General features: G+C 38.9%; 1 pseudogene; it reads right to left on the reverse strand.

The window, feature by feature from the left end:
- Positions 1-1,915: 1,915 nt before the first annotated feature.
- LOC128051080 (dematin-like) lies at positions 1,916-14,296 on the reverse strand (annotated as a pseudogene).
- Between the last annotated feature and the right edge of the window lie 8,456 nt (positions 14,297-22,752).

Below are 22,752 nucleotides of genomic sequence, written 5' to 3' on the forward strand. Positions count from 1 at the left end.
GGACACAGGAAAAATTATATGGTTTTACAGAGGAAAGAGATATGAGACTCTAATAATGATAAAATGACCTGTAATAAAGTTAGTTCACGTTTTAAAATTTCATGAAAATATTCTCACAATCACCTGAAAATATTTAAATGCAGCTGAGTTCTTTTTTAATAGAAAGTTTATAGTCACATTGGTGTGTTAGAAGCTTTTGATCTTAGAGGAATGACAACCAGAAGCTTGTGAGCCCCTCTGCAGGAAGTGTTTCCTCTTCTTTAATACAGTTGTATGCCTGAATACAGGAAGCAGTTTATTCTGCTAGAATGGATGATCCTCTCATCATTCTTGTCTCTTCAGCCAAGTCTTCCTTAAAGATCAGGGATATACAGGCCTCCATGGGTTGTTGATTGAATCCCGATTGATCTCCCAGTTCAACCTGTACTTCTCTATATATTTCTTTTTTTGCTTAATTGGAGGCTAAATACTTTACAATATTGCGGTGGTTTTTGCCATACGTTCTATCTTCATCATCATCACTGATACTTAGGACTACATTATATGCTTCCCTAAACTTTGCTCTGTGTCTGCCATGTGTTTGAATCAACAAGTTGTAGGCAAATAAGCAGGCAAAGCTCTTTGGCGTTGAGGAATTTATGGTTTAGTGCAGTTAGTCTTAGCTATTGATGAGCACTTTACTTGAGGACTTTGCAAAAATATATAGACTGTTATTCCACACCAAGACTGGACGGCAATGATATCAGTAAATTACAAACTTTCTCCTTGTGATTTTAATGCATATTTTCAGTTGATATCCTTGAAAGTGGAAGTTTTGGTCTTGGCAACCAGTAATTATAGAAGAATGCAACAAATATCATTGTCCAGGTACCATAAACAGTGAAGTTGCAGACGAGAGTGTGCCTAGCTTTGTGTGCACAGGTCACCTCACTGAGGAAGTGACGTTTGAGCTTAAAGATGATTAGAATTACTGAGTGGAGCAGATGTAGAAGTTCAATATATGCAAGGTGCATAGAGGCATAAAGTAACTCATACTATAAGTAATTTTAACATATAGAAAAATTCCAGGAGTAGGATAATGAACACATATATTACCTCCACCTGTATTAAAAAATTGGTGGCATTCTAAAATAGCCTTTTGAAAAAACAAACCAAATCAGAAACAAAACCAAACCAAACAACAACAAACCTTTAATTTCTTTATAATGCACATGTCTGGGCGATAAGGCAGTTGATGTCTCAGTCATGATTTTTTGATTCATAAATAATAGGCTCATTAAAAATTAATATTCCCCTACCTAAAATAATCTTGTTGTCTTTAGGAAGAAACAGTCTAGTTTCTCTGCTTACTTTCTTCTAATCCTAAAAGTTTGATTCTTTGTGTGTATGAGGAGGGATATGTTTTGCCAACAAAATACAATAAACATATGGTTTGCTCTGCGTGAGTGAGTGAAAGTCACTCAGTTGTTTCCGACTGTTTGCGACCCCATGCACTATACAGTCCCTAGACTTCTCCAGGCCAGACAACCAGAGTGGGTAGCCTTTCCCTTCTCCAGGGGATCTTCCCAACCCAGGGGCTGAACCCAGGTATCCCCTATTGCAGGTGGATTCTTTACCAGCTGAGCCACAAGGGAAGGCCAAGAATACTGGAGTGGGTAGCCTATCCCTTCTCCAGTGGATCTTCCTAACCCAGGAACTGAAACAGGATCTCCTGCATTGCAGGCAGACTGTTTATCAACTGAGCTATCAGGGAAGCTTTTGCTCTTATATAAATACATCTATTTTAAGATAATACTTTATGCAAGCCTCTCATACTCACAGCAATGCCAGACTGTGACAATATGTTGCCATATTTCTTTGGAAAACCATTTGATATATTCTAGTACTGAGCTGCTTGCTTATGCTCCATGAAGACCTATGGTGATACTGAGGATGGAAAGAGAGGATTATCAGTGAGGTATTTGAGACGCAAATTTACAGCAGTACATTTTCCATTAGAAGTTCGGAAATTAGAGACTATTGGAAAAAAAGACTCAGAGTTAATGTTCAAGGTGACAGTTTTTTTTCTGGCCCCTCAAAAATGAAATGTCAAAAGTAAACAGTGTATTAGCTTTCATAACCTTTTTTCCTAGCCATTTATTTCTGATATTCAGGAGCCTGCTGATTATTGTCCAGACCCAATCTTGTTTTCTGTGTTGACTTGTCTGAACTATGCAATATACATTATTAGATCATTGAGTATCTAACGAAATAATGTTTGGGCAAAGTGTTTCTCAGTTACTTTCTAAGAAATATGTATGTAACATGCTTTGGAAGTTGTATCAAAATATCATCTCCATTCATAGATAAAATAATTTAAAGTTTTCGGGAATTATTTAAACTTGTTCATTGATTCTTCACTATATAAGAATTATTTATCAAACAATGCAAAATATACATTAAAGATAATGCTCATATCAGAAAGATTTATTTGCACTTAGACAATTATTAATTTGGAAAATATATAAGTTGTTGGAACCACTGATATGGAATTTAGAGTTTTACTTGATATTAAGCATTCTTAGTCATCACATTAAACTGAAGCTATCTGATTCTTTTTTTGGTGGTTTATTTTTGCTCAGAACAGATAGTGCTTCATGAATGTAGATATGTGAAACTTCTGCAACATTAAATGTTACCAGGGCTTAATGTTTACGACTGTCAGATCAAAACTATCTGATGCAAATTTCTCTCAGGTGTTCATGCAGTCAGAACTTACTTTCAGGATTTTCATGCTAGTCTGAAGCATGAATGAAATAATATCTAAGGTGATCCACCTTCTCTTCCTTGGGCCAGGACATAATGACTATCTCCACATGATACTATGGTGACTCACCAGATGTATAAATATAGTTTGATTTGTGATTCTAGAAAAAACTAAATAGATTGTTGGTCCCACAGGCACTCAGACTGCTGGTGGTAAACAAAGATATTCATAAACATTATCACTTGAGGGGGCACTTGTCCCAGATTTTCAGTGTATCCTTTCTGTCTAGGTATTGGGAAATTTTAATAATGTATATATTTTCTTGTAGGTATGATAATGGGCATATTTGCAAAGTGTAGCACTTAGAATAATTGGGAAAGTTTGAGGGCGAAAGGAAAAGGGGTGACAGAGGATGAGACGGTAGGATGGCATCACTGATGCAGTGGACACGACTTTGAGCAAACTAAGGGAGATAAAGAGGGGCAGGGAAGCCTGGCGTGTGGCAGTTCATGGGGTCACAAGGAGTCGGACATGACTTAGCACTGAACAAACAATAGTAGTAATAAAATACATTTTTTTTTCCTTTCATAATCAACAACTAAGAAGTTTGACTAGAGGGGGATAGGTTTTATGTTTTCACTGCCCAGAATCAATTTCCATTTATTGTCAATATCTTCACATTTTTTTTTTTTTTTTGAAAGGTGATCTCTCTGCTATTGTGTGTAGTCTGGAAGGTGGAATCAATTAGTTTTTTTGTTTTTGTTTTTGACTTACTGAAGCTGATGGGATTTCCACATCTGAATACACAGTTACAATCAAGGGGTACATGTGAAATCTAAGTTTATCCAGAAAGATCCTCTCTTTTAGAATTTTATGTCTCCACTGGAATGAAACAGGATGGAATAAATAACGAACTCAATTATTTCAGCGGTATTTTCAGTTTTTCAGAAAAGCAGTTCCAATGCATTCTTGCTTTGATTCTAATCCTGGTTTTTGCAAAATATGAATGCATCCATTTACTAACACCCTGACAGCCTTCTAATAAATTTCTTTTTATTAAGTTGTCTAGAATAGATTTCTGTGGTTTGCAAACAAATAAGTCTAATGTAGGATACACTAAAGTTAAGTTGCATTGGTAACTGACATGAGCAACTTCGGCAAGGAAATACTGTGCCTTTTAAGCCGCTAGTCCAGACTTTTTTACTGGTGTCTGGAGTCTATCAATTAGCTGCCACCTTTTTTGAATCTTTTTTAAACTTTGAAAAGTCCTTTTGCTCTTGACCTTCAGAAATGAACAATTCTAATAAAATATTAAAAGATATGGACCTGATTTATTTTAACAGAATGAAAATGAAAGGAGAAAGGTTTTTCTTTTTTTTTTTTAGCTTGACAATATCGATGTCTACTTGCCTCAAATTTTAATGCAGGAGCTGTCAGTGTACATTAGAGACAACTCAGTAAATCTTTACAGAGAAGAGACGTTGAAAAATATTCTCCTGATTATCCATTTCCCTCTTGAGCCCAGAGCTACACTGCACATGATATACAGTATGTCTCAACCAAAATGGAAAATATAGCTAATTACCATTTGAGTCAAAGGGATTTTGGGGGAAAAAAAAGGTGAATATGCCTATTTCTAATTATCCAGAGCAAAAGACTTGCGTTTGTGAGTGCTGCGTTTTCATATAGCTTCTTCTTGTCTTCGTCACGCTTCTGTTTTTGCCTTCCTGTCATTTGTATGTTATATGCAAATATAACGTGTGCATGTAACATGCACATGTGTGTGTGTGTTATGACCTATTTCAATTTTTCTGTTGCTCATTTGCCACACAAAAGGAATGTAGGAGAAGGATTTGCAGCCCACAGTACTTTTGTAAAGGGTAGGCGGAAAGAAATCCCTTTAGTTGAAATCATGGCTGTCTTACTAATTTCCCTGATACACATACTTACAGAAATAAGCTAGGGAGAGTCTTTACCATTCCAGTGGTCTTTCACTATCATGGAAGAGTTTGATCCTGGCAAGCATTGCAGCTGCTTTCTCTCCATGCGATGTTGAAAACGTAACCTGAGGAGGTGTTTTTCAGGACTTGCTTTTTATGCTGTTTGATGAAATGCTTGGCTTAAGTGATATCTAAGCACTTTTCCCCTCTAAAATGAGAATAGTAGATATTCTTGCACGTAATTGTTAATATACGCATCCCTAGGAATAATTTCTTCAGCAGAATGAAGTCAAATTCCGGTAACTAATTTACTTTTCTGTGGAAAAAGCCAACAATAAAAATTGTGTATAATTTGCTGTATTTCCCCTGTGTTTGTTTTAGGCTCTGATAGAGAGTCTCTTCACCATGCAATGCAGTCCTTACTTAAAATATCCCATGAACAGGATGACTCATCTAGTTCTAGAATTAGATCTCGCTGGCCAAAACATAGAGGGCTTCCCTGATAGCTCAGCTGGTAAAGAATCCGCCTGCAATGCAGGAGACCTCAGTTTGATTCCTGGCTTGGGAAGATCCCCTGGAGAAGGGATAAGCTACCCACTCCAGTTTTCTTGGGCTTCCCTGTGGCTCAGCTGGTAAAGAATATGCCTGCAATGCAGGAAACCTGGGTTTGATCCATGGGTTGGGGCCAAAACATGGTATTTGAATCACATGCTCTGAGTTTTAACTTGAAATTGAAGGCTTATAAGTTTGCTGTTGCTTTTGAATAGTATATGAACTTGGATATAGGACATTTATATTCTGTCTCCATGTAGAAAGCATTTTACAACATAGATACTATATGGTTTATTTCTCAATTTAATAAAAAATTCTTTTGTCTCAGGACAAGTTTAATTTGACAAACATTTACTGAGTGCCAGGCATGGTGGAAGAGGATGAAGGTACAAAACAAAATCATTGCTGTCTTATACCATAGTAAGGTATGAGTCTACTTACTGAATGTATCCATTCGTTAAATTTAAGAGAACTCTTAGTTCCTTAATTTTCTAATTTTCTGTTTCTCCATCCTGACGTCATTCTCCTCTGCATTTAATCTTGAAACCGTGAAACCTTCCCTTTGTCCTTTTCCTTCATGTCTTTCTATATAGCTGCACTTAGAGGCCCAGCTGTCACCTTGGAGCATCATTTTCTGTGACCAGGCAACTGAGCACTGGTAAAGGAAATTGCGTTACTATGGGAGTGTTGGGGATTGCTCCTGGACTCAGGTTTGAACCTGGGTCTCCTATGTTGCAGGCAGATTCTTTACCATCTCAACCCATTGGAAAGAGCAGACTTACAGCTTCCAGCTTCGATTGGGTGCTTAAATCTTCCTGGAATTCTTATAAGCTTTTCAGCAGTCTCCTGTGCATTATTATTCTAAGTGCCCACAATTCTTCTCAGATTCCCTGCTGCTGCTGCTAAGTCGCTTCAGTCTGTCCGACTCTGTGCGACCCCATAGACAGCAGCCCACCAGGCTCCCCCGTCCCTGGGATTCTCCAGGCAAGAACACTGGAGTGGGTTGCCATTTCCGTCTCCAATGCAGGAAAGCGAAAAGTGAAAGTGAAGTCGCTCAGTCGTGTCTGACTCTTAGCAACCCCATGGACTGCAGCCCACCAGGCTCCTCCGTCCATAGGATTTTCCAGGCAAGAACACTGGAGTGGGGTGCCATCGCCTTCTCCGTCTCAGATTCCCTAAGCCACTTGTATTCTTTGACTCCCAGAAGTGGACTGTGCCTTGGAAATAATAAGAGAAAACAGACTAGATTAGACTAGGAGGAGTCTGCTAGTTTCTCAGCCTTTCACCTGCAAGACCTCTGCATACGCTCGAGTAGCCTTTCATCCACTCTTCTCATAAGAGACAGTCATTTTTTCCTGAAAAAACACCCTCCTCCTCTGCCATGAATCCCACACCATCCCCATTTGCTCAGGTACTTCAGTTCATCAAGTATCATGGCTGAATCTCCCAACTTGAACGTTTCTTTCTATACTGACTCCTTTGAACAACTTTCTACCTCTCCAGCCTAACACAATTAATAAATCCAGAACTCAGCCTTGTATATTGTTGCAGCCATTACATCATATCATTCTGTCCATTAACAACCAAAAAGTAGGAAAAGAATATCCTTGGTTCTTATTCTTGCCTCTTATACGTAGCTTATTGTAATTAGAATTCCACTCCTGGAAATCAATGAAAGGACTTTGGCCAAAGTTTTGCAAAACTTCTACTTGTAAAATTGAGTTGTTTATGGGTCTCATATGATTAACTTCTGAGTAGCATTTGATAGTAGACTTGACTCTCTCATTTTTCTCCTCATTGAGATGCTCTCCTCTCCCAGCGTCTTCATTTTCCTTCTATTTTCTGAGCTGTCTTTCTTAGCCTCCTCTTTGGACCTGTATCCTCCACCATCCTCCATGTTTATGTCTTTTCCATGGTTCCATCCAAAGCCCTACTGTCTCCTAAAAAAGATATTGAGTAACCAATAAGTGAATTCTCCCAGGTTTTCTGTCACCTCAATATGGTGTTTGGATGCCTCTGTGATCTCCCCTGCCTCAGTAAGGAGAAACGGAACTGTGTTTCTGAGGAGATCCATGGCTATAGCAAAGACATAGTTTAATGATTCCACATCCTGAGTTGAAGTAGTTTCCTCCCGGGCATCGTGGCACGTCTCCAGCTCCTAAAAGAGCTCCTTTTGGCTGCCCGGTGGCACCTCAGCTTGAGTTTATGTAAGACTGACCTCTTAATGTCTGTGTCCTAAATCAGGCGTTTCACTCTATCTTAGTAAACGGTCCTTCAGTTTGACTTGGTTTCATAAGCTAAACCTTGGGAGTCATTTGCTATTGTTCCAGCCTTGCTCTTTCCTACTGTCCACAAACCCTGTCTATCCCTAAATGCCTCTTCGGTGAATTCTGTCCTCTTTGTATTCTTAGACTCTTGGCATTGTCCAGCATGATTCTCAATTGTTATTATGTTAATAGTCTTACAGCTAATGTTTCTGCCTCTCATTTAACTTCTTTCAGTTCTTAGATATCTGTTTGTTCAGATTCTTATGTGATATCTTCACACTGTTTTTTCATTACCTTCATGATAGAATTCAAACTATCTTGGGCATAAAAGAAAAGGCCATCTTTTTGGCCTATTTTCATCTTGCCCTGTTTTCCCCAAGTCATTCTCTACATGGGCCCCTGTTTGGACCAAAGCGTAATGACATTGTTTGAGTTTTTGCACTGTGACTTTGCATTATAATGACTTAACCCTCTTTGCTTCAAGAAGTACTGTAAATATAATCTCCTTTCAAAAGCATTTTGATGGTCCTCAGCAATCCATTCTCAACCGTGGTTGTTAAATTCTTTTGTGCCTGCCCTCCTCACACCTTGTTCTTATCTTCCAACATATCACTAACTTTGCAGTATTGTAAATACATTTTAATAGCTGTGGAACTTTTACCTAGTTTATGAGAGTGTGAGATTTTTGAGGACAATGATTATATCTTTTTCTGAGTGTCTAGTACCTTGTGTACTACTTACCAAATATAGTTAATATAGAATAAAAGAGTGATAAATGAATGAATTCTAGTGGCTTCCAAAATCCAGTGAGAGTACAGATCTATAAAAGTACTTTATACATTTGTAAGGTGAGTGGGATTTTAAAAGTGAATTGGTCAGTCATGGACATGGAGTTCTTATTTTTAACTTCTCTTTACCATAAGCTTATAAGTGACACAGACCTTCTCTAATATCATTAGTGAATATTTACTCATATTAGAATAATGTGAACCAGGTCGGTGATTGATGACTTCAATGGAAAATACATAACTTTCACTGTTAGGATAGTATAGTATAATTTCATTGTCTGGACAGGTAATCAGGTTTCACATAGGAGGAGCTAGGAAGATATTTATTCCTAGTTTTTTCAACTTGGAATGGCTTGTTCAAGTTATCTCCTGAATCCACTTTCTGCTAATGATCACAAGTCATAAAAACTGTTCCACAAAACTCCTCCAGTCTGCAATCATGACTTTCCTGTCCCCTAACTTTATTCTATTGCTTGATTGATCTTATTTGCCCTTCGGAGTCAGTAAAGTTTGCTTGCTACCAGCTTGGACAATAAATATTGTGGTTCTAATTCCCAGTTACGTGGCCTAAGGCTTCCTTTTGAGGAGTAACCCTTCCCTGGTTAAGCCAGGTTAGTGTTTCCCACCATAGCTGCATAGGATATAAATATCTGTAGAGCTTAAAAAACACAGATTAGCAGTTTGGAACCAGGCCAATTAGAGAAATCCTTGAGTATAAGGTTCAAGCAAGAACCTTATTTTTTAAAAGCCAGGAGTGAGTGTTATTGACAGAGACCCTATGGCCTTCCACAGTGACGCTTATGTATTCTTGAAGCAGAATAAAGCCACCATCCTCTGTTCTTTGGAACAGGGAGTTGAGAGAGTCTATAACTCAGTGTAGAAGTATAGGTTTCGATCGAGGCAATGTTCTAAAGGAATTCACTGATAAGGTAGGAGAAAATAGGTTTTAGAATGGTACAATAAACAATTCACAAAAATTACATGGTTACTGATTCAATTTAACTGTGTTCTGAGACACACCAGATGCCCAAAATTTTGCCTAAAACTTTTGTTTTGAAAATGAAGCTTTCTAGTATTACATAAATTTTTTATTCTTCTCCTGATTACATTGAGTAGTAGATACAAGATTTTAAGTTTTCAGAGATTCAATTAATTTTTTAATGCAAATTTTAAGTTTAATCTGATTAAACTTCAATTTATTTTTTTTTATTATTACTACCATCATCATCATTATTTTGGTACCAAGCTATTAAAAAGCTATTAAGGACATATACTCAATAGTTTCCAATAATGGCATCAGTGCTGTAAAAATTTGTTTCCAACATTTTTGTTTCTGGGAAGTTCTGAAAGCTGAAAAGCTAAATCTCTGAATACATTGTTTTTATTTGCAGGACAAAAGTGAAATAGGTTTACTTTGAAATTAGAAATTGCTAATCCTATTTCCCAGAGTTGTTAACAGTGAGTCACTGTTTACAATTGGATTATCCACTGAACCAAAGGCTGTGTACCATGTGCGATGGAAATTGAAAAGGCCTGTATGACTAGCTGCCATTGATTTTATGTTACTGCACAATAGGAAATGTGCCATCTCTTTAGCAATACACTCTATAGCATTTTTAAGTACACTCTCACGATTAGAAGCACATGAAGATAGATCATTTGGTGAGGAGAAAATTAAAAATACAACTATTAATGGAACTCACTTAACTTTTTAGTACCTCAATAATAATAATATTTTTTCAGGTAAGCATTTTATAAAAAATGTGCAGATATTATCAAAGGCACTGTGTTGTGCTGGGAGATAACCTTTTTTAAGTTTAATTCCCATCACTGGATAACATACAAAGCATGGACTGATACCTTGGTGCTCACGTTATGATGGAGATGTTGTCCTCCATCCCCTTATATGTGTTTTATTGGAGCACTGCAGAGAAACAGAATGTGTGTGTGTGTATAATGGCACAATACAGTAAACATTTGTTTCTAATTTCTGTATATCTATCTGTCTATCTCTCTCTGTATATATATATATATTTTAAGGGAACAAAATGCAACCTGTAATTCCAAGCAGAGTGCCCCCTCCTCCCCATCATTATCATATGCATCATGCCCAGGCTTTGGACAATAAAATACAGACTCAGAGATCTCTATTTTTATCTCTATCTATATAGCCATATCGACATATAGTTATATACAAATACATATTCATAAAGTGGAAAAGCTGGGAGTGTGATTAAGGTAGGGCAGAAAGTTAGGTGAGATACAGTGTGAAGGAGTAGAGCCCCAATAAATTATGTACTTTAGGTTTGAGTATGAGTAGGACCTGGGAGCCAGGACACTCAGAAATGCTCCTGTCGCCAGGCCTCTCGATACCATCCAAAGGGGTCTGAAGGCTTGGGTTCTGCCCATGATTTGGCCTGGAACTGGAAGGTGGAATTGTAGCTGATATCGCCTGGAGACTAATGGTGAGCAAGGGTTTGGTTTAGGTAACATCTCCACTCTAAGCCAAGGTTTTAGGGGAAGCCACAAGTTCGGAGTAAGAGTCTTTGAAGCTTGGGAGGTGCAAATAGTTCAGTTCAGTTCAGCCGCTCAGTCGTGTCCAACTCTTTGAGACTCCATGAACTGCAGCACACCAGGCCTCCCTGTCCATCACCAACTCCCGGAGTCTACTCAAACTCATGTCCATTAGTCAGTGATGCCATCCAACCATCTCATCCTCTGTCGTCCCCTTCTCCTCCTGCCCTCAATCTTTCTCAGCATCAGGGTCTTTTCCAACGAGGCAGTTCTTCGCATCAGGTGGCCAAAGTGTTGGAGTTTCAGCTTCAGCATCAGTCCTTCCAATGAATATTCAGGACTGATCTCCTTCAGAATGGACTGGTTGGATCTCCTTGCAGTCCAAGGGACTCTCAAGAGTCTTCTCCAACACCACAGTTCAAAAGCATCAATTCTTCAGCACTCAGCTTTCTTTACAGTCAGCTCTCACATTGCAAGTAGAGGACAAGGCAAACTAGATAGACAGGCAGGGCGGCCTGCATTTTTGAGGTCTCCTTGAGCTGGAGTTTGCTCTTGCTATAGAGTCTGAGAAGCTAAAGGTCCAGGTGATTTGGGGAGCTGTAAAAGGTGAGATGAGGAGGGGTGCTTGGGGGCACACAGGGTTCTGGAACTTTCTCTGCCTGCCTGGCTGCTTCTCACCATCACCTTCCTCCTTACAGGGTTAAAGGTTCTAGCCATCCATTGGTCAAGACAGACAATAGATCTGACCTCTAAGCGTCATATTTTTGTTTTCCTTAATTTCTTCTGGGAACCTTCACTTGGGAGTAGAGACAGGGAGAGGTCCCAAACATAAACGCTGTGTGTGCTTGAGTCTAGACTGGGTTTGCCCTGTGCAGTGAGTACCAGGGATGAGAGAAGGAGGACTGCTCCCTTATTATGGGGAGGAAAGCCCATGTCCCACAACCCCAGGGCTGCAGGAGGCATGGAAGATACCTATAAGAAGGTCTCTGCTGACAAGCACCTGTCAAGCCTGGAGGCGACTTCGTTTGCCCTTAACTGGTCACCAGCAGTGTTTCATAGGGATAAATCTGGAGGTCAAGGCTTCCATTCTCATGCCTTATAAGCTAAAGTCAGAATTATTGTCAGCTCAGAGTGGTCCTGCCATAAGTAGGGAGAGAACGGTTAGACCTTCCATGGTACAGGGAAGTATGGAAAGGGTGTCTGGTCCAGTATGGACTGGTACCCTCTGGAAAGGTAATGATTTCTCCATCTCTTCTTTTTTAAGACCCTCTTTCCCAAGTTGGACATCGCCTTACTGAGTTTCTCTCTCTGACACTTCTTTGAGAGCCTTCATTTTTTTCTCTGGGGTCATTATCTTGCTCTTCTTCCTTGTCTTCTTCTGCCTCCCTGTGAGATGTTGTCTGCTTCCTCCATTCTGTCTCCACAGTGAAGAGTCAAGGGAGGCAGACCAGAAGGCAGGTTTGATCTTGGCCATTTGATTGGTTCCAGAGCCTGGGATGCAGGGAACTTGGATGACCTGGTGATGAGTTCCTCAATGAAGGGCTTGCTGAGGGCTGCCTCCCATGAACTCTCTCTGTGTGTAGATGAGTGACCTCTTGTAAATGTTGGAATGTGGGTGCATGGTCTTGGGGTGATAGAAATGGTACAGGCTGGTTCTTGGAGCTAAAATCTGAAGATGGTTAACAGTATTATATAGTAAATCTAGTCCCAAATATATGGACACATGAATTTATAAATAAATTTCATCACTGACTCAATGGACATGAATCTGAGTGAACTCTGGGAGTTGGTGATGGACAGGGAGGCCTGGCGTGCCACGATTCATGGGGTCGCAAAGAGTCAGACACAACTGAGCGACTGAACTGAACATAATATATGACATTACTATAATTTTGTGAGTTGGAAAGCATACATTAAAATGAAAGTTTTAGAGTATGGTTATATAAACATGGATAGAAATGTATAAACAGTTTCCCCCCACTATTCAGCTAATAGTCTTGCGTAGTCCTTAGTGCTTACGCTCCATTGGGTCAGGTCTGTGACTCATCATCAGAATATGACTGGTCAATCAATTATATTTTTAAAATCTTTTGCCTTGATCTCTGAGATTATGTTGTATTACCTCCTCTCCATAATATCCACTTATTTGGATACTTTTATTTTTCTCTGTGTCTTAGTGGTAGCAAAGCAAAACAGCAAGTCATGAAATCAAGAGAACAGCTGAAAGACCAATACAAGCAGACTTAGGTCAAATTAGTGATATTCAAGAAAGCTGAACATAGATGTGTTTTCTAGGAAACCTATAGCTAAAGCCAAAAGCAAAGCATAGATAGATGAATTGGCAAAGAGATACTTTGCAGACTGCCAACTCAGTATTGTGTTACTTCCCAGTTGTCCTTAAGGACAAACAGGGCTCCTTCAGGTTTTGCTTGTGAAGACAAGGGGAAATCATCTGTTTTAAGTAGCGTGTGGCTTATAGAAGCATCTTATTAAAATGACATTCTCCCTGTGGGGATGTGCATTAAGAAACAGTTCACCCAGTCTAAAATCAATTACTTCTGCCTGTGGCAAAGAAAGTCTGAGTTAAACATAATTCTCAGAGGTAGTTAGCATTCCACTGACGGTTACTGCTTCCATCCAAGAGAGGAGTTACCCAATTTAATCAATTCTCTGAATGTGAAATCTCAGATAGTAAACAACTTAGATTACAGACAGTGCAATTATTAAGTGTAACAGTTAAGGCGCTGTGTTTTAACTCGGTAATTCAGAGTAATCAGTGGTTAGCTAGAGAGTTCTGATTGTTTAATACTTACTTGAACTTTTATGGATGTGAGAGTTGGACTGTGAAGAAAGCTGAGTGCTGAAGAATTGATGCTTTTGAACTATGGTGTGGGAGAAGACTCTTGAGAGTCCCTTGGACTGCAAGGTGATCCAACCAGCCCATTCTCAAGGAGATCAGTCCTGGGTGTTCATTGGAAGGACTGATGCTAAAGCTGAAACTCCAACACTTTGGCCACCTGATACGAAGAGCTGACTCACTGGAAAAGACTCTGATGCTGGGAGGGATTGGAGGCAGGAGGAGAAGGGGACGGCAGCGGATGAGATGGTTGGATGGCATCACCGACTCGATGGACGTGGGTTTGAGTAAACTCCGGGAGTTGGTGATGGACAGTCAGGCCTGGCGTGCTGCGATTCATGGGGTCGCAGAGTCGGACACGACTGAGCGACTGAACTGAACTGAAATTTTATTCAGAAGTAAACACAGAACAAGTTTGAATATTAACTTATTTCCATGATTCTAGACCCCCCGCCTCTCATACGTGCTCCATACTGCAGTCAGTTTTCTTTCTCAGGGAAAAACAAAGGTCTCTGTCCTGCTTCACTATTCATCTGTTCATCTGTGTTTTCTTGGTAGAATTCAAACAACCTTACACGGCTTAATGGGCCCTTGATCTGACCCTTCGTTACTTCTCTAGTCTCATCTTTCATCTCTGTACCTCTCAATCGCCTTTCCCTTTCTTCCACGTTATTTCTATATTGTGGTCATTCTGGATTTCTTTAGTTCTGGAAGCATAATGTAATTTCACTGCATTCATGATCAGTCACTAAGTCTTGTCTGACTCTTTGCAACCCATGGACTTTTCTTCCAGGGAGCAAGCGTCTTTTAATTTCATGGCTGCCGTCACCGTCTGGAGTGATTTTGGAGCCCCTCAAAATATACTCTCTCACTGTTTCTATTGTTTCCCCATCTATTTGCCATGAAGATATGGGACCAGGTGCCATCATCATGATCATAGTTTTCTAAATGTTAACTCAAGTTTTTCACTCTCCTCTTTCACTTTCATCAAGAGGATCTTTATTTCTTCTTTGCTTTCTACCATAAGGGTGGTGTCATCTGCATATCTGAGGTTATTGATATTTCTCCCAGAAATCTTGATTCCAGCTTGTGCTTCATCCAGTCTAGCATTTCTCATTGTAAAATAAACAGGGTGACACCATACAGCCTTGATGTACTCCTTTCCTGATTTGGAACCAGTCTGTTGTTCCATGTTCACTTCTAACTGTTGTTTCTTGACCTGCATACAGATTTCTCAGGAGGCAGGTCAGGTGGTCTGGTAATCCTATCTCTTTAAGAATTTTCCACAGTTTGTTGTGATCCACACAAAGGCTTTGGCATAGCTAATGGGTATATGCAGGTATTTATTAGGTCCCAGTGTTTACCCAGATAGCATGAATTTTAAACTATAGGTGTAGTTGTGGTCCAATAAAAGGTTTTGCCAATGTATTTATAATAAAAAAAGTTATGGATATTAGTAAGATGTTTAGAAATTTTTTTAAAAAGTGATTTTTGGAATTATCAGTTTTTAGTGGTCACTCCAGTATTCTTGCCTGGAAAATCCCATGGATGGAGGAGCCTGGTAGGCTGCAGTCCATGGGGTCATGAAGAATCGGACAAGACTGAGCAACTTCACTTTCACTTTTCACTTTCATGCATTGGAGAAGGAAATGGCAACCCACTCCAATATTCTTGCCTTGAGAATCCCAGAGACGGGGGAGTCTGGTTGGCTGCCATCTATGGGGTCGCACAGAGTCGGACACAACTAAAGTGACTTAGCAGCAGCAGCAGCAGGGATAAATTGGGAGAGGGCTTCAGGTTTCTCTTACATTAGTCTTAATCCCTGGCATGATTGCCTGAAGTATTCAGGGAAGCATATGAGGAAAATGCTTTTTATTTGCATTGATAATTTGAATCCTTAAACTCAATATTAAAAAACTAAGATGATGGCCTCTGGTCCCATCACTTCATGGCAAATAGAAGGGGGAACAATGGAAACAGTGACAGATTTCCTCTTCTTGGGCTCTAAAGTCACAGTGGGTAGTGACTGCAGCCGTGCTTCTTGGCAGGAAAGCTATGACAAACCTAGACAATGTGTTAAAAAGCAAAGACATCACTTTGCTGACAAAGGTCCATATATTCAAGGCTATGATCTTTCTAGTAGTCATGTGTGGATGTGAGAGCTGGACAGTAAAGAAGGCAGAGCACCGAACAATTGATGCTTTCTAACTGTGGTGCTAGAGAAGACTCTTGAGAGTCCCTTGGACTACAAGGAGATCCAACCAGTGACTCTTAGAGGAGATCAGTCCTGAATGCTTTTTGGAAGAGCTGATGGTGAAGCTGAAGCTCCAATACTTTGGCCACGTGATGCGGAGAGCTGACTCATTTGAAAAGACCCTGTTGCTGGGAAAGATTGAAGGCAGAAGGAGAAAAGGGTGGCAGAGGATGAGACAGTTGGATGGCGAAGAGTCATACACGACTTGGCAGCTGAATTTGTTTTTCACTGAAGTAGAGTTTATTTACAGTGTTGTGAAAATTCCTTCTATACAGAAAGTGAATCAGATATATATGTGTGTGTGTATTTTTTTTCTTTTTTCTTATTTTCCGTTATGGTTTATCCTCGGATATTGAATGTAGTTCCCTGTGCTATACAGTAGGACTTGTTGTCCATCCATTCTATATGTGATGGTTTGTAAATATTGTATCCATGCTATATATAAGAGTTTGTACCCCAAATGACTAGGAAACCGCAAGTCTGTCTTCAATGTCTGTGAGTCTGTTTCTGCTTCACAGAGAAGTTCATTTGTGTCGTATTTTAGATTCCCCATATGAGTGATGTAATATGGTATTTATTCCTCTTTCTGGTTTACTGCACTTAGTATGATAATCTCGAGTTCCATCTATTTTGCAAGTGACTTTATTTTGTTCTTTTTTATGGTTGAGTAGTATTCTACTCTGTACATGTACGACATCATCTTTATTCATTTATTTGTTAATAAACATTTAGGTTGTTTCTATGTCTTGGCCATAATGAATACTACCGCCATGAACATAGCGGAGCGTGTACCTTTCTGAACTTCAGTTTTGTCCAGATATATGCTCAGGGGTGGGATTCCTATATAATATAGTAATTGTTTTTAGTTTTCTGCAGAATTCCCATACTGTTTTCCATAGTGGCTGTACCAACTTACATTCCCACCAGCAGTGTAAGAGAGTTCCATTTTCTCTACACTCTCACCAGCATTTGTTACTTGTAGACTTTTATATTCTGGCCATTCTGACTGGTGTAAAGTGGGACCTCACTAGAGTTTTGATTTGCATTTCTCTAATAATTAGTGGTTCCAAATAGGAAAAGGAGTACATCAAGGCTGTACATTGTCACCCTGCTTATTTAAGTTATATGCAGAGTATATCATGAGAAATGCTGGGCTGGAAGAAGCACAAGCTGGAATCAAGATTGCCAGGAGAAATATCAATAACCTCAGATATGCAGATGACACCACCCTTATGGCAGAAAGTGAAGAGGAACTAAAAAGCCTCTTGATGAAAGTGAAAGAGGAGAGTGAAAAAGTTGGCTTAAAGCTCAACATTCAGAAAACGAAGATCATGGCATCCGGTCCCATCACTTCATGGGAAATAGATGGGGAAACAGTGTCAGACTTTATTTTTTTGGGCTCCAAAATCACTGCAAATGGTGATTGCAGCCATGAAATTAAAAGACACTTACTCCTTGGAAGGAATGACCAACCTAGATAGATAGCATATTCAAAAGCAGAGACATTACTTTGCCAACAAAGGTCCATCTAGTCAAGGCTATGGTTTTTCCAGTGGTCATGTATGGATGTGAGAGTTGGACTGTGAAGAAAGCTGAGCACCGGAGAATTGATGCTTTTGAATTGTGGTGTTGGAGAAGATTCTTGAGAGTCCCTTGGACTGCAAGGAGATCTAACCAGTTCATCCTAAAGGAGATCAGTTCTAGGTGTTCATTGGAAGGACTGATGCTAAAGCTGAAACTCCAATACTTTGGCCACCTGATGTGAAGAGCTGACTCATTGGAAAAGACTCTGATTCTGGGAAGGATTGGGGGCAGAAGGAGAAGGTGGCAACAGAGGATGAGATGGCTGGATGGCGTGACCGACTTGATGGATGTGAGTCTGAGTGAACTCTGGAAGTTGGTGATGGACAGGGAGGCCTGCATGCTGCGGTTCATCGGGTCGCAAAGAGTCAGGCACGATTGAGCAAATGAACTGAACTGAACTGAACTGAATAATTGGTGATATTGAGCATCTTTTTATGTGCCTATTGGCCATGTGCATATTTGGAGAAGATGTTTATTTAGATCTTCTGCCAAGTTTTTTATTGGGTTCTCTCTCTGTTGTTGAGTTGTGTGAGCTGTTTGTACATTTTGAAAATTAAGCCCTTGTTGGTCACAGCAATTGCAAGTATTTTTTTCCCATCTTATAGGTTTTCCTTTCATTTTGTTTAGGATTTCCTTTGCTATACAAAAGCTTATAATCTTGGTTAGGCCTCATTTTCTGATTTTTGTGTTTGTTTCTATTTCCTTGGGAGACTGACCTAAGAAACCATTGGTATGAGTTATGTCAGAGAATGTTTTGACCACGTTCTCATCTTGGAGTTTTATGGTGTCTCATCTTCAATTCTTTAAGTCATTTTGAGTTTATTTTAATGCATATTTCAACTTTATTGATTTACTTGCAGCTGTCCAACTTTCCCAGCATTATGTGTTGAAAAGACAGTCTTTTTCCCATTTTATGTTCTTGCCTCCTTTGTTGAAGATTAATTGACCATAGTTATATTGGAGGAGGAAATGGCAACCCACTCTAATATTCTTGCTTGGAGAATCTCATGGCCAGAGGGTCCTGGCAAGTTACAGTCCATAGGGTCACAAACAGTTGGACATGACTGAAGCAACTTAGCACATACTGGTTTATGGGGCTTCCCTGTTGACTCAGCAGTGAAGAATCCACCTGAAATGAGGAGCTGCAGAGGTGCTGGTTCCATCCCTGGGTCAGGAAGATGCCCTGGAGGAGGAGATGGAAACCCACTCCAGTGTTCTTGCCTGGAGAGTCCCATAGAGAGAGGGGCCTGGTGGGCTACAGTCCATAGGGTTGTAAAGAGTTGGAAATGGTGGAGGCAACTTAGCAGGGAGGCAGACAGGCACCGATTTATTTCTGGGCTCTCTCTTCTGTTCCACTGATCCATATGTCTGTTTTTGTGCCAGTACCACACTGCTTTGATTACTTTAGTTTTGTAGTATTGTCTGAATTCTGGAAGGGTTATGTGTCCTGCTTTGTTCCTTTTCCTCAGAATTGCTTTGGCAGTTGAGTCTTTTATGATTCCATATAGATTTTAGTATTATTTGTTCTAGTTCTATGGAAAATGTCATAGGTAATTTGATAGGAATCACATTAAATTTGTATATTGCTTTGGGTACTATGGCCATATTAGCAATATTAATTCTTCTAATCAAAGAGTATGAGTTATCTTTCCATTTCCTTAAATTATCTTTAATTTCCTTCATGAAAGGATTATAGTTCTCAGCATATGTCTTTCACCTCCTTTGTCAGATTTATTACTAAGCATTTTGTTTATTTGTTGTAATTTTAAAAGTTATTACTTTTTACTTTCCTTTTATGATATTTCATTATAGTGTAAAGAAATTAATCCACCAATTTCTGTGTATTAATCTTGTATACTGCTACCTTGCTAAATTTATTTATGACTTCTACTAGCTTTTGTGTGAAGTCTTTAGAGCTTTCTGTATATAGTTATCATGTCATGTGCATATAATGGCAGTTTTACCTCCTCCCTTCCTATTTGGATACATTTTATTTCTTTTTCTTGTCTGGTTGCTGTGGCTAGGACTTACAATACTGTGTTGAAGAGAAGTGATGAGAGTTGGCATCCTTGTTTTTATTCCAGATTTCAGTGGGAAGGCTTTCAGTTTTTCATCAAAGCAATTGTATTTGTTGTGGTTTTGTCATAAACAGCTGTTATTATGTTGAAATATATTACCTCTCTATCCACATTGGTTAAGAGCTTTTTGTCATGAACCAATGTTGATTTTTGTCAGGTGCTTTTTCTGCCTCTGTTGAGGATGATCATATGGCTTTGTCTTTTCCTTTGTTGTGATGTATCACAATGATTGATTTGTGTACATTGAGCCATCCCTGTGAACTTGGGATGAATGTTTCATGGCGTATGATCCTTTTTGTGTATGGTTGGATTCAGTTTGCTAATATTTTGTTGAGAATTTTTGCATCTATATTCATCAAAGATATTGGCCTGAAATTTTCTTTTTTGATGGAGTCTTTGGTTTTGGAATCAGGGTGATGGTGGCTTTATAGAATGTCTTTAGGAGTGTTCCTCCCTCTTCAGTCTTTTGGAAGAGTTTGAGAAGGATCAGTAAAAATTTCCCTTTGTTTGGTAGAATTTTCCTGTGAAGCCATCTGGGTCCTGGACTTTTATTTGTATGGAGTTTTTTTTTTTTTTAATTATATATTTTATTTAGTTTCTAGTGATCAGTCTGTTCACATTATTGACTTCTTCTTGATTCAGTTTTGATGGGCCAGGAATCCTATGGACAGAGGAGCCTGGTGGGCAACAGTCCATGGTGTAGCAAAAGAGTTGGACACAACTTAGCGACTAAATAACAAATGTTTCTGGAAAGTTGTCGATTTCTTTAGATTGTCTAATTTGCTGGCATATAATTGTTCATAGTATTCTCTTAGGGTTTTCTGTATATCTGTGGTAAGATTTGACATTTCTCCTTTTCATTTCATCTTATTTGGGAAACCTTTTTTTCTTTATTGGTGAGCCTAGCCAGAGGTTTATCAATTTTGTTTACCATTTCAAATAAGTGTTTCTTGGCTTTAATGATCTTTTTTCTATTGTTGTTGAATCTCTATTTCCTCCCTGATCTTTATTATTTCCTTCTTTCTGCTAACTTTAACTGTTGTTTGTTCTTCTGTTTTTAGTTCTTCTAGGTGAGCTGGATCACTATAAACTTCCCTGTAATAACTTCTTTGGTTGTATCCCACAGATATTATATGATTGTGGGAAAATATTTTAATGAATTATTTAAACATTTTTTCCACCGTATATCTTAGAGAGGGAATGCCTTTGTTTTCTATCTTTGTTCGTCTAAGTATTACATTAGCTTCAAGTGTATAGCTTAATAATTTAGCATTTGTATACAAATTATCACCATTATAAGTCTAGTTACCATCTGTTACCATAAAAAATACAAATTTATTTCTTTTGTGATAACTTTTAAGATTTACTTTCTTAGCAACCTTCATTTTTGCAATACAGTGTTATTGACAGTAGTTGCCATACTGTGGATTGCATCCTCATAACTTGTTTGTTTTATGATGAGAAGTTTATACCTCTAGATCACTTTTACCCATTTCACCTACCCTTCAGTCCTTCTCCCTCTGGTAACTACCATTCTATTCTCTGTGTCTACGCATTTTGTCTTGTTTGTTCACTATTCTCTTTCTCTCTCTCTCTCTCTTTTAGATTCCACATATAAATGAAATCATAAGGAATGGTATTTGTTTTTTTCTGACTGACATTTTTTGCTTAGCATGATACCATCGATATCCACCCATGTTGTCACATATGCTGAGCTTTCATTCATTTTCATGGCTGACTAATATTCCACTGCGTGTGTATGTACATCTTTATTATCCATTCATCCATGAAAGGCCACTTAGGTTGTTTCTATATCTTGGCTGTTGTAGATAATATTACGAGAAACATAGAAATACATATATCTTTTGGGCAGTATTTATTTTGTTTCCAACCTTTATTTGGGTATAATTGACAAATAAAATTGTATATATTTAATGTGTGCAACATGATGGTTTCATATACCTCTATGTCATAGAATGACTAGATTGCATTATAAAGTGCTTGATGTCATTATATTCCCATGTCTCCCTAAAGCACATATACTATAAATGGGGAAAATAAACTTAAATATACACTTGATTTTAATGCAAATTCAAGAATATAATTTCAAATTTCACTGTAAACAGTCAACCATTTCTTTTATTCTTTTCATTTCCCATGAGATTTACTGTTTTATTTCTGATTTTACAAGCAATACATGTCCATTGTAGTCAACCAGAAATATGTAAAAGCATCAGTTAAGCTCACCTCGGTCGCTCAGTCATGTCTGACTCTTTGCGACCCCATGGACTGCAGCACACCAGCTTCCCTGTCCTTGACCAACTCCCGGAGCTTGCTCAAACTCTTGTCCATCAAGTCGGTGATGCTGTCCAACCATCTCATCCTCTGTCATCCCCTCTCCTGCCTTCAACCTCTTCCAGCATCAGGGTCTTTTCAAATGAGTCAGCTCTTCGCATCAGGTGACCAAAGTACTGGAGTTTCAGCTTCAGCATCAGTCCTACCAATGAATACTCAGGACTGCTTTCATTTAGGATGGACTGGTTGGATCTCCTTGCAGTCCAAGGGACTCTCAAGAGTCTTCTCCAACACCACAGTTCAAAAGCATCAGTTCTTTGGCACTCAGCTTTCTCTATAGTCCAACTCTCACATCCATACATGACTACTGGAAAAACCATAGCTTTGACTAGATAGACCTTTGTTGGCAAAATAATGTCTCTGATTTTTAATATGCTGTCTAGGTTGGTCATGACTTTTCTTTCAAGGAGCAAGTGCCTTTTAATCTTATGGCTACAGTTACCATCTGCAGTGATTTTGGGTCACTGGCAGTGATTTGGATCACTGGCATTTCTCATGATGTACTCTGCATATAAGTTAAACAAGCAGGGTGACAATATACAGCCTCAGAAATGTGTACTTCAAGGCTGTATATTGTCACCCTGTTTGTTTAACTTATATGCAGAGTACGTCATGTGGAATGCTGGGCTGGTTGAAGCATAAGCTGGAATCAAGATTGCCGGGAGAAATATCAATAACGTATAACCATAGGTAAAAATAAACAATCACCCTTAATCCCCGCCCCCAGAGATAATGATCATTAGCATTTTGATAAATTTTCTTACTTCCTATATATTTCAAATAATATATATATTTATATATATTTTAATTGAAGTAT

The sequence above is a fragment of the Budorcas taxicolor genome, chromosome 7, assembly GCF_023091745.1.
Source record: "Budorcas taxicolor isolate Tak-1 chromosome 7, Takin1.1, whole genome shotgun sequence".
Taxonomy (NCBI): Eukaryota; Metazoa; Chordata; class Mammalia; order Artiodactyla; family Bovidae; genus Budorcas; species Budorcas taxicolor.